Source organism: Amblyomma mixtum, chromosome 1 (genome assembly GCF_055824585.1).
Source record: "Amblyomma mixtum isolate Tamu chromosome 1, ASM5582458v1, whole genome shotgun sequence".
Taxonomy (NCBI): Eukaryota; Metazoa; Arthropoda; class Arachnida; order Ixodida; family Ixodidae; genus Amblyomma; species Amblyomma mixtum.
This window is the reverse complement of record NC_143012.1, coordinates 60,191,288-60,209,211: the sequence shown is the minus strand read 5'-3', so window position 1 is coordinate 60,209,211 and position 17,924 is coordinate 60,191,288. Positions and strand designations below refer to the sequence as shown.

Sequence of the window (17,924 nt, the reverse complement as noted above, 5' to 3'; positions counted from 1 at the left end):
ATGAATAGAAAATTTTGATTGAAAAAGAGTTTTTTTTTTTCAGGATCGACGTATTGGCTCGTACGTTGCCTCCTAGGTATACAGGTTTCTGGTCGCATTACCAAACGAGCTATGACATGTTTTAATTGTTCAGCATTCCATTCAAAACTGCCTGTCTTTCATTGATGCAGGCCTGGTTAAAGCTGATCCTGACCAGGGTGTGCCGCCTGGGGAAAACTTGCAGGATGTCAACACCCATCTGCAGCATTCTATGCCAAGTGTTTGTAACACTGTTGGAAACCACCAGAATGGCCATGCAAACAAGCAGTTCCATCATTGCAGCCACTGCAGTAATGGCTTCATGAATAAAGCCACCTAGAACAGCACCTTCGCCTCCACACCGGTGACCTTCGCTACCAGTGTGACCACTGTGGAAAGAGATGTGTAAAAAAGTCTCACTTGGTCAAACACATCCGTACCCACACGGGTGAGTGTCCATACAAATGCGACTACTGTGGGAACAGCTTTGCTGAAAGAGGCAATCTGGTGACCCACATTCGTACCCACACGGGCGAGCGTCCATACAAGTGTGACCACTGTGAGAGCAGATTTGTTTTAAGAGAAACACTGGTGGCACACATCCGTACCCACACGGGTGAGCGTCCATACAAATGTGACTACTGTGGGAAGAGCTTTGCTCAAAGGTGGGCCCCGGTGGCACACCTTCGCACCCACACGGGTGAGAAGCCGTTCCAGTGCCACCTCTGCCCCATGGTCTTTGCACAGAGATCAGCCCTTGCAAGGCATGTGCGAGCCCATTAGACTGAAGAACCGTATCACTGTCAGTTCTGCACAGTGACGTTCAAAGAAAAACACAATTTAAAATGCCATGAAAACAATAAACATACTTCAAAAACCACTTCCTTAAAGTTTTGATGCGTTTTCCCCACATTTGGTACTGAAGCAATTGCTAGCTATTCTGTCTCACATTTCAATTAGCACCCGTCCTGTGTTTCATGTTCCTTCTTGTGCTCGTTCCTCACCAGAATCCTCTTAATTGGTCAGGTTGGGATAAATTATGCAAATTTACATGCCTTCGAAGTACATCACCACAGTGCAATCTATCTAGTTGCTTTCTATCCTCTATAAGAAACCTGAACTTACCAAACTGCTGCTATCAGGAACGGGACTTAAACTGTGGCATGTGCAGATGTCATCATGTCATCATTTTACTAGTTTGAGCCATTGAATAACGTGTGTAAATTCTGGTTACAGTTCAAGAAGATAATATTCTCAAGCGTATCACCCCAAAGAAGCCGAGCTTCTTTGGGGTGATACGCTTGAGAAATGGGTCTTTGACCCCACCTTGAGTAGACTGAAAGTACTTTGTGCCATGACTCCCTTCAGCCTCAGATGTCCTTGAGCCGTAAAAATGCATGAGCACTATTTCTTTCAAACATTAATGACAATAAGCAAGTAATATTCCTTGGTGTCGATTAATTACAACCTAACAGCATGTGTCCCTTCCTATGATTTCTGCCAAGGAATGCTCACTTAGCGTTGCAGTAATTAATGACTGAGTAGCGATTCTCTTCCTGTGTTTTGCGTTCTTCACGTGACCTACGCTGAACTTTGATGTTGTAGTCCTTGCTCGGCTGTTCAATACAAAACATGGGAGAGAAGATAATCGGTATTGAATTATTTAGCTGTCTTATGTAAATCTTCTTCCCCACTGTCGTTGGTAAAGCTGGTAAGGCTGAATTCAAAGCAGTTGCTTTAAATAACCTGCTAATTACATGACATAACCTCATGAGGGTGTTGCCTGCCATGGCTTCGTTTCATTTTTTACTGCAGGAACATTTTGTAATGCGTGCTCTTTGTATTACATCTTTGCCTCGACTATCGGTTTTCTTCTGCATTTGTTTGGAATAGTTCATTATGCCTGCCTGCTTTTTTGCTTGCTTGTTCTGTGAGACATTTTTTGTTACCTATCCTTAATGCATTTATGCAACCTGTTTCCCAGACATCAACAATTTCATTTGTTTATGTACATATATTCACTACACTGTCTTTTTTGTCCCAACTTTTTCTAATGCACCCGCACTCTTTTCTGCTATGCCCGCTGGCCTTGAAGGTAATTAAATGAAAAAAAAAATATCTCCTGCTCATCCATGTGTAACATTCTGATAAGCATCATTACAAGCTATAAATCACAGATCAAAGAACGGTGTGTCTATTCCTTTAAGCACGTGAAAACTTGTAGATTAATTTATCAAGGTGGTGTTCCTCACTTTTAGTACTGGTCATAACTGAACATTTTTGGCAGATATATATATATATATATATATATATATATATATATATATATATATATAGTGTGTGTGTGTGTTTGTGTGTGTGTGTGTGCCTCTTTTCATGAACTGTAAAATATGGCTTGGTTATGCCATCCTGCGTGAGCAAAAGCTTCATGCCAATAAGTTTTCTCAAGTACAGGGTCTTGAATATTTGGGGGCCGGGTTTTAAAAAATGCCTATGTAAAATCTACTACCCCATTCGAGCTGAAATAACGTTCACAAAGTAGCAAAATGTGGTCTACGTTATCTGATAAGTAATTCAACATCGGTAGTTGCCTAGATTTTTTGGAATGGACGGAAAACTGCTCTCGGCGGCGTGGAGAATTTTCGCAGAAGCGAGTCGAGAAGCTGCGTTGACATGGTGCGCCATCTTTCGAGCGGCGAGGCAACCGGCATCTCCGGCAAGGCCGTTGGCGCGCTTGTTTAGAAGGTGCAGATCGTCAGCTCGACAGATGGCGCACCATGTCAACGCAGCTTCTCGACTCGCTTCTGAGAAAATTGTGCACGCCGCCGAGAGCAGTTTTCCGTCCATTCCAAAAAATCTAGGCAAGTACCGATGTTGAATCACTTATCAGATAACGTAGACCACATTTTGCTACTTTGTGAATGTTATTTTAGCTCGAATGGGGTAGTAGATTTTTCATGGGAATTTTTTAAAACCCGGCCCCTAAATATTCAAGACCCTGTGTGTTTTTCAAGCATACGTTTTGCATAATAAAAACACACCTCAGTCAAGATCAACTTGTGTGATTGTGTCGTTGCATTTACGTTCTTTTGCGTGACTCCAAGCGGTAGGGTAATAGCATGGGTAATAGCATGTAATAGCAATGCAAAGTTCCGTGCACTTGACACCTGGGCAAACCTGCATGAACCAACGCTATGCATGCGAGAACGAAACCGAAAATGAAAGTAGAGCCTCCAAGATTCCTGTCACAGCTTATCATCTCTGAGGCCAGTGCGTTTCCTCGGGTCCGCTAGGTGCGCTGTGCACAAAAGTCGGCCGTAGATAGGAGGATTGGTGGCTGAAAAGCAGAGATGTGGCATAAGGTTAGAATTGTAGGAAACCGTAGGTAAAGGTGATGGCGAATCTTAATGAGAATTGCCAACACAATAAACAAAAAAAATAATAAAAAAAGAAAAGCTGAGTTGGGTGGCAATTGCCACCATCCCGTTTCAAAGGGGACGCTCCTATCCATCCATCCAGCCGTTGGGCCTACGGGAGTGTCCGCTCTTTACTTCTATATTACTCTATGACTATAGTACGGGACCAAACGGAACCAAATACGAAGGCGACCAGTTGCTGTCATGGCAAGTAAACTCAGGTCGTTCGCAAATTTGTGCGTCACAAATACGTCTTTTTTGTGTTTATGGCCTGGATGCATGTCAAGCCGCTGCATGTCGTGTTTTGTCTTCGCGCGTGCATGGCGGTTTTGTGACTCGATGGCGCTTTTGCCGGTCGGAGCAAAGCCAAAGCTTTGCAAATGTCTAGCCACATATGCAAATCGTTTTGCCGCTGTCAAAGCTACTCGTGTAACCAGAGTTAAAGCAGTTAACTTTGGTGCAGGTTGGAGTACTTTGCCGTTCGAAGTGGATAATTCATCGCGTGCACCCGCGGGCAAGTAAGCGCAACAAGTGCTAATGCGCTGACTTGCACTGGCTAGCCGCTAAATATTGAGTGGATCTCTGTGTTCTTCTGTGACAGCATTGCTGAAACAGTCTTGAGAGAGCCTTTCGCTGCTTTCAGCTACGAAAGGCTCTCAGCTGCTTTCAGCTACGAAAGGTGTGTGACTACAGTCGATGTGCCATTTACTTTGTTCCGAGGTTTATGCGGTCCATTCTGCCTTTAATCGCCGAGTGAGCGCAATTCTGCGATTGTCGTGGTGTGCTTGCTTTCTCGAGGACTATTGTAGCTATAAAAGGTATGGTTCATATGCGCCTAGACACCCAAGAAACTGTGACACCGTGCTTAAAGCGCTGCTGTCTATTCTGGGGCCCGATGTAGGTGATGCAGGTGGCGGTACTTGTAGCCAACTGATCGCGCCGACGAGTTGAAAAAAAGAGCATGTCAATATTGATTTTTTTTTTTTTTTTGTGGCAAAGAAACCATCGCGCTCTGCTGTTATAGAATCATTCAAGGATTAACATTTAAGCGTTTTAATAGTCTGCACCGAGCAAGGACAAACTCTTGACACTCTTCCATCGCATTATTTATCTTCCCTTTCACATGTCCTCGTGTCATTCATGTTATTATTGTTTTAATGCACATAGTATAACAATGCTGATTGTGGCTTTGGCACATTATTTTCATTTGGGCTGCTTTCTTTTTTCCATCTCACAGGTGTCATAAACCATGTTAAATAGACAAGGACTGCTAATTGCCAGGAGAATCTTCCAAGGAGAACCGCTGCCAACATCAGGAGACCCATAGGTTGATGCTCGTATCCTGTAAAACCATGTATCCTTTGATCTGAATGTGTTGACCATAGTCCAACATATTTAATGTGAACCCTGAAACCAGAACATCTTCCAGTTAGAGAGTAATTACTTATTAATATCCACCAGAATGCACCCGTATGGCTGCTTCAGAAAGTTAGATTGAAGCTATTCCATTATTTTGCAAACGCTCTGCTGTACTCGTTCGGGGTGCATGTGCCTTTCTGCAGCTTTCTTTCAGTCATTGTTGCATTGTTTATGCATGTATTTCTTTGTGGCAGCACACTGCTGCTTCCAACTTTCTGGGAAAAAGTATGTAAAAGAGAAATGGCAAAAGCTGCAGTGCTCTGGGTTGGCGTCCGCAGAACTATTTGCAGGGGAGGGCACCCAATGGCCAGGGATGGGGGAGGCGGTAGATTAGCACCAAAAAGGCACTATGTTAGGTCTAAACCACCCACATGAAGCGACAATTAGAAACAGCAAATTAGTGCTAAGCTTGGAGAACATGCATTGGATTTTATTAATGAGCCAAGAATTATTAATAATCAAAATGCGAAAAGTTACAATCACCAAAGCCTGCTAATGAAGCTGTGTAGTTGTTCTCTGCTAGTGCATAAGAAATATACGACATTCCAGGAGGGAGGGGCACCAGCCCCCCTTGCCCCCCCCCCCTCCAGATGCCTATTGTTCCAGGATGTTCAGTGTCCAACACTAAAGTGGTAGGGGTTTATCATAGTTAAGCTGAGTAGATGTGCAGAACCATGTGTTCATTCTTCAATCAGAGAGGACACTTAGGGAGGGACGGGGGTTTTAAAAATAACTTTTTTTATTTATGGCTAGAATGTCATGAAAGTTTGCACACAGATGCATTTTTCTCGTCTGATTCCAAATATGTAATCATAATTGAGCTGGCGGTATTAAATCTTTCAAAGTCTAAAATGTAATTAGGTAATTTCTTATGCAGCTTTATTGAACTTTCTCATTGCATTTTGTTGCTTTTATTTACAGGAATTGATAGCCAGAGAGTTCCCATACCCGGTGACATTCGATTTTCTCTGAAGGCATGTCACCGCATTATACTATGTTGAAAGTAAAAGGTCACAGTATTTGACACTGCAACTTGTTAAGCCAATTGCAAATTGCTATTTATACGTGGTCCAAACAAAAGAAGTAAGAATGTCTGGTTTGGTTTGGTTTATGGGGTTTAACGTCCCAAAGCGACTAAGGCTATGAGAGACGCCGTAGTGGAGGGCTACGGAAATTTCGACCACCTGGGGATCTTTAACGTGCACTGACATCGCACAGTACACGGGCCTCTAGAATTTCTCCTCCAAAGAAATTCAACCACCGCGGCCGGGTTCGAACCCGCGTCTTTCGGGACAGCAGCTGAGCACCATAGCCACTGAGCCACCGCGGCGGCCAGAAGTAAGAATGTCATTGGGTGTGAAAATTTGCTGGCTATCAATTCATGTAATGGTTTTGCAATAAAGCTGGAGGAGACACTCAAGATCTGCCTAAAGGGTATATGACCTGATAGCAATGATGTGTTAATGGCTATAGATGGGGATGTGGAGATGCTCTACGTTACATTCATAAACCCCTGGGAGTCCTCAATACCTCTCCTATTGGGGTGGTTAAACAATGCGGCACTTCTCTGGGATGGCAGGTGTCGCCACCGATGGGGCTTGTACGACCCTGGTTCCTATTCCCAAGCAACTTCTCATGACCAATCATTGATTAAAACTCGCGATCCGGTAGGCAGGTTATGATAGTGTCACAAGGTTTTGTGGCTGAGGTTGCTTCTCTGGGGATTTCTCATGGACTTTTTACTTGCAACCAGTGATGCTGACATCGCTGCTGGCTTTTCTGTGACACGATGCCCGTAACATTGTCGCATTAAAACTGACCTGTTGCAGCTGTTGTGTTGTGAACTCTCCACTTGTACATTTTCATGCATTCAGGCGTGCAAGGCATCCATATTTCATGATTTAAGATGCAATGGTGTTGGAATTTATTTTTTGCTACTTGTTTGCAATATTTATGTGAACATGTGTATTTGTGTTCTTTGCTAGTTTAAAGTGTTTGTGAGGAACTTGAGTCAGTATGTTACTCTTTAAGAGTCGTACTCGAAGTAGGAAATAGCTACATTTTTTTATTTCTTCTTGAAGAAGCTTGGACGTCTTTACTTTTTCTCTTGCAACGAGTCAGCATTTCTAGCATGGCTTAGCTGTGCTTTCTCGTCATTTCTTCTAGCACTTCCAAAAGGGCAGACTGCCGCCACTTACTGCCAGCGATGTCGCGCTGCTGTTGGCAGAATCAGTTGCTGGTATCTGGTGGCAGCGTAGCAACAAGCCTGCTTGGCGGTTGTTGGAACAGAATGACTGCAGCTCTTGTACGCACTCAATTTAAAACTTTGCAAGGAACATTTGAACTAAGCAAACAAAAGAATCTACAACAATCTGGAAAAGTGTGGAAGCAGTTCCGCGTGGCCGTAATCAATCGAGATATTTCCAGTCGCATCTCGTGTCACAGCCAAAATGATAAAGCTGCATACCGACGGTTTGATCATCAGTAACTAACAGTAAGATGATTCGCAGCAATATCAGCAGTATATATTTAGTTATAGGATCTTTAAGACCGCCTTAGTGTTTTACACTGTAGTTTTGGTAACACTCGTGCATCTCATATAGTGTGACGCTCATTACTGCCACTGCATGCTTCCTGGGTGGCACAGCAGTTGGGTCTACAGAGTTAAATACTAAACGTGTATTTTCTGTCCACGATGTCGGGGTTTTAGACAGTCTTCCATGAGAAAACGAGACTATGATATAAAAATATTCGATTTCAAATGCTTCTGCTGCGTATCACAGAGCCACAGCGTAGATTTGCTTATTTGGACAAGGAGCTCTGAATTGCTGCAGAAAAGAATAAGTTGATGAAAGTCAGCAGGCCATCTCTTTAGGAAAATACTGCAGCTTGCAGTGCTTATTCTAATCAACTTCTCTGCTCCGTTTCATTTTGCAGGCATCGAAACCAATACTGGCGACCAATGAGTACACAAGCTGCCCAAAGAACCATCTTCCAAATACAGTGCTTCCAGCATTTTCAGGATGAACTGCTTGATGTTCATAACGTGAAATAGCAGCATAGCCAGTGGTCTAAGACTGTGGTGGCGGTGCATCAGAATGGGCCGTATTCGTCCCTGACTTTTTAACGCGTAGACCACAACCATCACTGCAGCAATGAGCCACGGTGTCTCAGTGGTTACGTTGCTCGGCTGCTCACCCGAAAGATGTGGGTTTGATCCCAGCTGAGGTGGTCACATTTTGATGGGGGCAAAATGTTGGGAGGCCCATATACTTTGCGATGTCAGTGCACGTTAACGAACCCCAGGTGGTCTAATTACCAGAACCCCTCCACTACAGTGCCCTTCATAGCCTTAGTTCTTTTGTGACATCAAGCTTGATAAACCAACCAACCATCATTGCGTCATTAACAGTGGATATTGTGTAACATTCTATGTATGACATCATGCGCGAGTGCAGAGGAAACCTTGTTATCTTACACATTGCTGTACAAATGCACTTCTCTGTGTTCTTTGTTCTGTGTAGCTTTTTCTGAACAAAGTACACAAGCTGGAGAGTACACGGCAAAAAAAAAAAAATACCTGAAGAAAAGCACCTGTGTTTGTGTGGATGTGGCTTTGTGCATCATACTTGGTCTTGCTTTTTGTGCTCTAGTCCCACCAGTTTAGCTCTGGGTTTTCATTGTGGTTCTACTGCCCTGTTAGCTCATGATTTTATGACTTATTGTTTTCTTGCTTTTGCTTTTTTTTATTTTGCTTTCTTAACGTTCACAACTGCTGGGTATGTTTTAGTTATTTATTCATTGCAATTCAGTTTGGTAATATCAAACTACAGATATTTTTAGTCACGGAGCCTTGTTTTTTTTTGCTTGAGGCTACAGAAAGAAAATTGTTTCCTTATGATATTTGCGGAACAGCTGAAGATGTTCATGCTTTGTTGGTACAATAAACATATCATGGTAGCTGCCAGACGTGCACACTGTGAAATTATACGCGATGTGGTGCAGTGTGCAGAAGCAAATGTGCTGATGACGTTATTTTTGGTCGCGACAGCTCAGCTCAAATATAATATTGAGAATTTGGCTATATTTGGTGAAAAGCAATGAGTCGTTCAGCAGTTTTTCTCCAGCAGTTTGCTCAAGGTTTATCTGCAACATGCAGAGTAATGAGCGTTCAACCTTTAATAGACAAAAAGAATGCACTCATCAGCAGTGTACTGCATCATGAGTGAAAGCTCCCAGACATTCTGTAATTCGTGAAAAATTTGGCCAGACTTGCAAGATCCCTCCCAAGAGGCCAGGCATTTACGAGCACTTTATCTTAGTTGCTCTGACTATTAAGTTGTCTGCAGAGTATGCCAAGTAATTGTTTGAAAGCTAATACATTATCCGTCCAACTCCATGCTAATTTACGAGTACCAGGAAATTCGGTTTAAAAACATTTTTTTTCTTGAGGAACAACTCATTGACCTTGAAATGAAATGTTAGCATAAATGTGTAAGATTGCCTTCTTCATTTATAGGTTACTGGCTGCCCCTCCAAACGGGCTGTGACATGCTGTAAATACTCTCATTTTCTTGGTGCAGGTCTGGTCACTGCTGATCCCAAGCTCAGAGTCTTGCCTGGGAAAGACACCAGTAAGCAGCTGCACCAGTCGTCTCACTGCAGTCGGAGCTTCATGCAGAAAAACCCTGTAGAGCCGCACCTTCATTCCCAAACAGTTGACCATCCATTCCAATGTGAACACTGTGGAAAGAACTTTGCAAGAAAGCATAACTTTGTAAGACACATCCGTACCCATACTGGTGAGCGTCCATACAAGTGTAACCATTGTGGGAGCAGGTTTGCTCTCAAGGCCACCCTGGTGGAGCACCTTCATACTCACACGGGTGAGCGTCCATACAAGTGTGACCACTGCGAAAGTAGCTTTGCTCAAAGGAAAAGCCTGATAGTGCACCTTCGCACCCACACGGGTGAGCGTCCATACAAGTGTGACCATTGTGGGCGCAAATTTGCTGAAAAGTGTCATCTAGTGCTACACCTTCGCACACACACGGGTGAACGTCCATACAAGTGCCAGCTCTGCCCCATGGCCTTTACACAGAGTTCAAACCTTGCAAAGCATGTGCGTGCCCACAAGAAACAAACCATTTCGGTGTCAGCTGTGCACAATGTCGTTTAAAGAAAAGCACAGTGTAAAGGTACATGAAAGCAGGAAAAATGCTTCAAATGCCACAGTTCGTTGGAGTTTTGATGCCTTTTTCCAGCACTATGTGAATACCATTGCTAGCTAACCTGTCTCACTTTTTAATTTGCTACGTTAGGGAAAAAATGTGCGAATTTACCTGCCTTCATAGCACAGAGAAATTCTTCGGTTTCTTTTCCTTCTCCATAAGAAACCTGAACATGACAGGCTGGTACTTTACTAGCTTAGTTTAAGCCCATTAGGTGATGCACACGAACTGTGGTTACAGTGTTTGGCACTAGCTTGTAAACTGACATACTCACATCAGAGCAGTTCTTTTAAAAGAGAATTTAATGCCACCAGAGAAGCATGCTGTTTTGTTATTCCTTCCATGCTTGTCTTGTGGCTTTATTACTGGACAAAAGAGCCGAGAAACAAAGCCCAGGCTCCTGATGATAAACATTGCTCGCTTTTGTTTGCAGGTATTTAGAGCAGTCTCTTTCTTTAGATTTAAAAAAATGAATGCATTACTGCATCAGATTCCTGTGCATTAACTTTTGTCAAATAACCTATCTTTTCATGTGGCATGTTTTTGTTACAAATTATGGCCTCAGCATTGTCAGTCTTCAAAAACATGCTGTAGCTTCGAAAACGAACCATCACCGTCTCAACAGCAGTTGTTCTCATTCTATGTTATGGTAATGGTTTTGAGGTAATTAAGCATTTCCTCAGCAAGCCCTTTCATATTATGTTGTGGTTATGGAAACTCAAGTGAACTTGCTTTGGCAACTACATTGACAAAAATTGATATAAACTGACCGTTGACATAAAAATTATTGGAATTTATAAAAGCTTGTGGAGTTTCATTTGTTAAAAACCACTGAGGGACACTGGGGACAATGCTATCAAATTTTTTGTGTTAGTGAAATCCGATAGTTTGACATTTGTAGCTTTGCTGCCGCTTGTCCTGGAGTGAAAGGTGCATTTATTGCCAAGAGTTTTGGATTCGAAGTTTAAAACGTTTTTCCTGCCTCTGCGATTCCCGGGAGTCTCTGATGACAAAGTAGGAGAACAGTGACTCCGTGACTGCTGACGGCCGGAGCACAGCAGCTGAAATGAAAACTGCTGCTGGCATGACGTTGAAGGAATCGATCACCTGTCATCGCTTCATTTACGTTTGCACCAATGTTACAATGGACCCTTTTCCCAATTTCGGCAACGAAGTTCTCGTAAGGAACTGCGTCATGCATTTAGCAATCTCAACCCCCCACAGCACGCGATGCTTTTGAGGGCTGAGGCGGCAAGTCTTGCAAGAAAGTCCTAGCTCCGAGGAATGGGCAGCATTGCTGTCGCTGCTGAGCCACCGTCACGAGTGGTGTGTAGCAACTGGTATGTGCAGGGATATTGAAATTCTGTAATAATACTCCTTACAGGGCTGCTTATGCACCCTAGTGTCTTGGTACGTTGGTGAAGCGAACACGCTGAGTGGTGTATTTGCTAACATGGAGGCACGTTGAACATTGGCTACACATAGCTATTTTTCCTTGTCGCAGTTACATGTCATTGCTCGAAATTTGGCCGAGGAGCACTTGCTGCTCTCCCCTTGTAAATCGAGGTGCGTAATAAAACCATACGAGCATGCAGAACGCATAGCCGCAAAGTACCCCAAAGAATACCAAAACTCAGCCGGCCGCCTTGATGCGCCTCTAATTTCCGGCTTTCTTTGATTTTCAGCATTCAGGTTGTCTTTTTTCTCTCTTCCTCCTGTGATAAGAGTGCACTAGGAGCTTGAAACAAAACTTGTATACTTTAGTATGGATCAAACACATACGCTTGCTTCATGTACGTTTATTAGCCTCAGAGATCTGTGGTGCCTTTTTTTCCTATTTCATCATCACGCTTATACTTGCAAGATTGGTCTGTGGCAGCAAAACCTGTATATTAGTTCTTGCTCTTTTCTACCTTACCAGAGCTTTCTTTGTTTTCAGAAAGAGCGGTGTTTTTGTGTTTAGTTGCTGGTATTCTATCGATACAAGCCAACTACATTTTACTCCTCAGTGTCCTTTTAATGAACATTTTTTTACTCCATCCCAGTATGTGTTGTGAGCTTTAATGCTTTGCAGAACAGAGACACCAACCAGCCAAAAAAGGTCTGTCTTGACATTCCTACTCCCAGCACGGAGCCCTTGTTCACAGCAAAGATGCAGTCTCCTGCATAAACCGCAACTGAGTTTACTTGGAATAATCAAGTTGCTACACAAAGCACTTGCAGCAGCATGCTCGTCATGTGAAAAATAAAAGCATTCTTAACAACGTTTAATCAGCACTGAGTGATGAATGGCCGCGAGATTGACTGCGACAAGGCAAGGATCGTTGCAAGCAATAAAATGACGGTATCACGACTGCACATGGAATCTCTAACCATATATACAGAACACATCACACAGGCTGATAAGAAATGACGCAAATCTAAACCCGATATACACATGCTCCTTCCAGTGATTTTTTAAATCTATTTAAAATAAACCTCTTTGGTGATGTCTTCATTGTGAATGCGGCCACCATGCAGCTGAAATGTCAAAAAGGATCTCTTTTTACTGGTTGGTGTCTCTGTTTTCAAATGTAACACCTCCCCACCCCTTCGCGAATGGGATTCTGTCACACTCTCAAATTGATCTACAGTACTACATCAGCTTTTTTCGCGGTGCTGGTCAGTTCGCAAACGGTTTACTTGCTGCTTTTGAGCGTTCTGTAAGTAGTAATTGTGTGTTGTAGTAGCTTGCAGATTTGTGACCAAATCAATAAATATTTGTTTTCATCCATACAAAGCACAAGGATAGAGTGCCTGCAGACAGCTGAAGCCATCGGCATCTTTGTGAAGCAACTGCCTTTACCCATGTTGGCAGCGAAAGCACATTACGGACATGATATGGACATTTGCTGACTAACAACTGATCGCTTTAGTTATAGTGATTTGAAGTTTATGGGCTGAACGATGAAACTAAAATACACAGCTGATTTAGAAACAAATACAAATCACGGATTAACACTGGCTCAGATGGCGTGGAGATATGGCTGAAAGTGACCTAAACTAAAACAAAAACTAGCACTGCAGATGTGGCTGAGGGTGACCTAAACTAAAACAAAAACTAGCACTTCCCTCCAAGAAACCTGTCTTCGTCTTTTTTCAGTGTTATTCGGTTGGGTGTGAATGCAAGCATTTCCTTCTTTTTAGATCCACAACACTTGACCCTTCGTGGGAAAACGAGACACGTACTGTATTTGCGGTATTGTAGGTTGACCTTCACTGTTTTCATTTGAAAATCTGAAGTGGGGCGGTCAACTTGCAATCGAAAGCACAGCTGGGCACCGTAAATAAAGGCAAGACAATTGAGGTATCAGCAATGCTATAGTGTGGTTGCAATTTCAGGTTTGCTCCACGACTCTGCCCAGCAGAATTCAGTTAAAGGATTTTTATTTCTTTTTCTTTCAACTGCACACTCGGCACTCAAGGGAGTATCGATAGTTGATGGATCATGATGGCCCGCTGTTCCAATCCTGGTTGCACCATTCATGGAGGGGAAAAAGTTGCGCCACCACTCGGAGCCAGTGCTTCTGAGGAGTGTTTTTGTAGCTGATGGAAGACTTGACACTGCTCACGTATTTGACGGCTGCTGGCAACGTTTTACCGGTTATTAATGTACGATTTCGTCTGTCGTCATTTGTGCTTCGAGTCCAATATGTGTCCAGCTCTTATTCACGGCTACATTCAAGAAAGCTGTCATTCTTTACGCTGAAGAAATGAACAACCGTGCGCCGTGGCTAGCAGTTCGACATCTCGGAATGGGTGGTACAGGTGCGGTGTTGCAATGAGACAAAATTTTCAGCTGTTCCACACAGTGTTGTGGTGTGGCTGTTTTGCAAAGTGAGGAATTTCGTGGAATGACGACGTGCTGTGGTTGTTTGCTGGTTAACGACGTTAGAACGATGTGCTGCGGGACCGCAGCAACGATGACGACGGGAGCGCTAGTGAGGACGATGGCACAAGCTTGAAAATGGTGACGTAGTCCAGTGTGAAAAATCCAGGCGCTAACAAAAAACGACACAGAGGGGACACAGCGCTTACTCCAGGAGTAGTCCAGCAAGGACTAATACCTTTTCGTTTTGGAAAGTGCCCACTAGCGTCTGACGTTGAGAGGCGGCGTCCGGATAATGCTATCGCATTCTACTCTTAAAGGGGCTCTGAAAGGAGCTCCAATAAGGTCGCTGTGTGCCTGGCATGTTAAAGCACGCCGCTTTACGAATATTGTCCAGCAAGGATTTTTTAAATGGGTTTTGCTAAAGCTGAGCTATCTGTAGTGAAAATTTGAACTTCAGCGTCATCGCGCCTTTCTCTCTTCTCTCATCATTTTTTGCACGCTGGAACGTCTGTGCTCCTCTAGTGGCCCAGCCGCCGGGAGCAGAGCTTCCTGACCCGCCGCAGCTACGCGGCTTATTGGCCACAGCCACGGTGGCTGCCTCACGTCTGAAAGAATCTAACCAATAGCCGCCTCTCAACTTGTGTATGCAGGTGCCAGCCACGGAGGAGGGTGCGAGCAAGAAAAAGTTGCCGATAAGGGCTCGTCAACTTTTGTGCGTGATTGTGGGTCCTCTGCAGCCTGTAGAAGTGCATTATTTTGCTTAGGTTTTCATGACAACACAGTGCAGTTATTGAGCGAGCTGATGTGCTCTTCTCGGAAGGTGTTTCAGAGCCCCCTTCAAAGGCGAAGCATAAGCAACCACCAAGTTTCTTTTTTTACCAACCTGCGATATGGGGGGGGGGTCGAGTTAAGTTACTAGTGAGTCAACTTATGATCAAGTGAATACGGTACGTGCTACTTTTTTTCATTGCCATGTTTTGAGTTGTGAGCCTAGAACTCCTGCATCGATTGCTTTGTAGGGTGCCTCGATGCCAGCGCCGCCGTTCAGGGTGGTGCCATCCTTTGACCGCTCCAACGCCGCCTCTCTCTCCCTGCGGCGCCATTTTGAATCACAGCGGTCGGTCGGGCTGGCCTCAGTTGCTTGGTGCAAGCAGCTGAGCCTCCGTTTTTCGAGGCCCAGTGGCTGCGGACGATCGGTGGTGGCTTTATTTGTTTAACAGTGCTCTACCGCATGACTGAGGAGCTTGTCAAGTCCACCGAGGCAGCATGACGGGCGGTTGTGTGTCAATGTGCGCCGGGTCAACGCGTAAAGGCCTACGCTGTTTTCGCTTCCCCGAGACTCCGAGCGAAGGAAAAAATGGGAAGCTCAAGTAAAGCAGGATCAGCTCTAGAGTACATTGCTTGAAATGTTACACCTCGCTGTGCTTTTTTACCACTCTGTCTCGTTCTGCTATTTAGTGGTTTGCATCTTTTTTTTTCATACTTTGTTTTCATGTTTGCGGCGAAGGTTGCACCACACTGTGCACAACATTTTCCCCTAAATCTTGTTGACTTATTTCGTCGTCTGAACCTTTTTTCATGCTTTGCTTTTATGTTTTCCTTTAAGGTTACACCCCACGGTACATGCCCCACTTTTCTGTCCCAATGTCTTGCATGCTTATATTGTAGTTCGTGTTTTTTTCATGACCTGCAATTACAGTTGGCATTAAATGAATAATTTGCATTATCTTTTGTTTTGTTCTCTGCACCCTCTGTAAGAGGGTAGGCTGAAAAGCTGTGTTACATATTTGTATTCCTCAGTAATAGAGATCAACTTTTAGGTAGGAGTTATTTTTCGAACAGCCTAACCCATCAGCACACAATTTTGTTGACAGAATAGGAAATACACGGATAGCCAACGTTAAAAACCGCGTTGTTTTTTTTAACAAAACCTTCTATGGTCGATTTTTTTTCGAAAAGCGTGACTTTTCAATGCCGATTAATTCGGTTTCGAATTTAAAATTTTCAGAATTACTGCAGTTTTTTAATGACTAAAATCCAATCTTTTTTGCACAGGTTTACATGCAAGGTTTATTAATGAATACCGATTGGCTTGAATAAAATAAATATGAAAAAAGATATGTAGAATTGTGTTTCACAAACTGAGGAATCGCAGGAGAGCAAGCGGTGCGTATGTCCAGGGCGCAAGCCAAGTGTGCATGCGTGCGCACGCAAGAACATTCGGTGGTTGTGCGCCCCTCATAAAAATGAAACGAGTGAGAAACTTCCAATAATCCTTTATGCTATCGCCAACGAGGGGCGATTCGTTTTCTTTGGCCTCGAAAAAGAAAACGCCGGAGCAGTGGCATCGTCGGTGTACGGCGGCATCATTTGTATATACTAGCGCCCGCCCCATAAGCAGATGTAATTGCGCCCTTGTGAGCAATAAACGGGCGAGCAACTCGCAGTTACCCTTTGAAAGATTAGAAAGCAAACAGACACCAGTTTTTGCGAGCAGAAGAAGCGGAAGCAGCCCGCGCGACCATAGCGAAACCAGCCGCAGCGCTCGAGTGGCTGACGACACGCGGGCCTTAACAGAACGTGGGAATTAAAATCTAAATATCGTAAGAAAAAAAAAGAGAGCGATTTCTTCTATCCGCATGGAGCAGCAGCACCTGCCCGGCAACAGATCTTTAAAATATTAGCGCGTTTTTCAAACCAACAGATGGAACAGTAAATGTTCAACCTCGACCACCTGCAGCTGTAAAATTATGTCATGCAATTTCGTCTTCGACCCTCGGATGTTAAAATGGCTATTATGAGTGAAAAGAAACGCAGTGCGATGTTGATGAAAAAGACTTCGAGTCAAAAGCACTCTCACGCCCGCCGAAAGTACGAGTGGCGCCGTTACACACGCTAGCGCAGCTGATCCCGTGTGATTCAATATGGCGGCGCCCGCGATGTTGTCTCCACCCTGTACGGCGGCGCTGGCATCGAGGCACCCTAATTGCTTTGATATTTCTAGCGCCACCTTGTGGATGTCCAAGGAAGCTTTTCTGCCTTTGTTTTAACAATATTCACCCGGTGGCATCACATACACGTATCTCAAACAAACCGTTCCGTTTGCATGTGTTGCACGTGTTTTAGAAAGGATATTGGCACGATGTGTCGTGTCCAGGGTATGGCGCAACTTATAGGAGCAAATGGACACGCTGACTGAGAGCTGAGAGGCGGAACACTGTTGTGTTTATTTTCACCTTCCTTATGTGCCGGCATGGGATGACAAGATGTGTACATGTGCCACATTACCACGGTTGCACACTAGTCGGAATAACACCACATCCCCTGTTTCATTATTTTTTTTTTGCAATGACACCCCCCCAACCGCCTGACCTAACATGCCCATATGTGCGTCTATAACCTGAAGTACCAACAAAGCCGTCGCCATCAGCAGAACCCTGGCTGATGCCATCATACACTGTAAAGCATCTATTTCGCACCGGAAACCGTCACTTGTGGCAGATTGGCAAAACGCATGGCTCAAGATGCAGCACAAATGAAGATCATAGCACTCACCTCAGTAGCCATGCATGTTGAAAAACGGTTGTAATGATAGAAACAGGCATCTGTCGTCATCTGACAGCACCTCAAAGAATGCATGCACACGTGTAGAACAGTTGATTTCTTTTTTATTTTTCTGATATTATTGGCTCTCAGTTCGGGGAAGTGGCCCATTCATGGGTGTGCCTCTTGACCACATATATGCGGTATATGTTTACTGGAAAAACTTCAGACGGGCTAATTTATTTCTCTTGCTACTTGTCACCATTGCTAGGATAGCTTAACCATGCACGATTATGCTTTCCTTGCTTTCTCATCATCTCTTGTAACATTTTTAGAAATGATGACTGCTACAATACTGCCACTGGCTCTGCGCTCCTGCTGGAAAAAGTGCTTGCTGGTGTCTGTGATGGTATCAGGTGTACTGTT

The 17,924-nt window shown here is 44.0% G+C and overlaps 1 pseudogene across 1 annotated transcript in view; it reads left to right on the top strand.

Moving 5' to 3' along the window:
- The window catches only part of LOC149366407 (uncharacterized), a 35,142-nt pseudogene extending 18,251 nt beyond the window's left edge, over nt 1-16,891 (top strand). The window contains exons 2-5 of the transcript XR_016288701.1: nt 4,036-4,113; nt 5,048-5,078; nt 7,020-7,158; nt 9,437-16,891. The product of XR_016288701.1 is annotated as an uncharacterized LOC149366407 (transcript). The remainder of the gene's footprint in view (nt 1-4,035; nt 4,114-5,047; nt 5,079-7,019; nt 7,159-9,436) is intronic.
- Nucleotides 16,892-17,924: the final 1,033 nt, after the last annotated feature.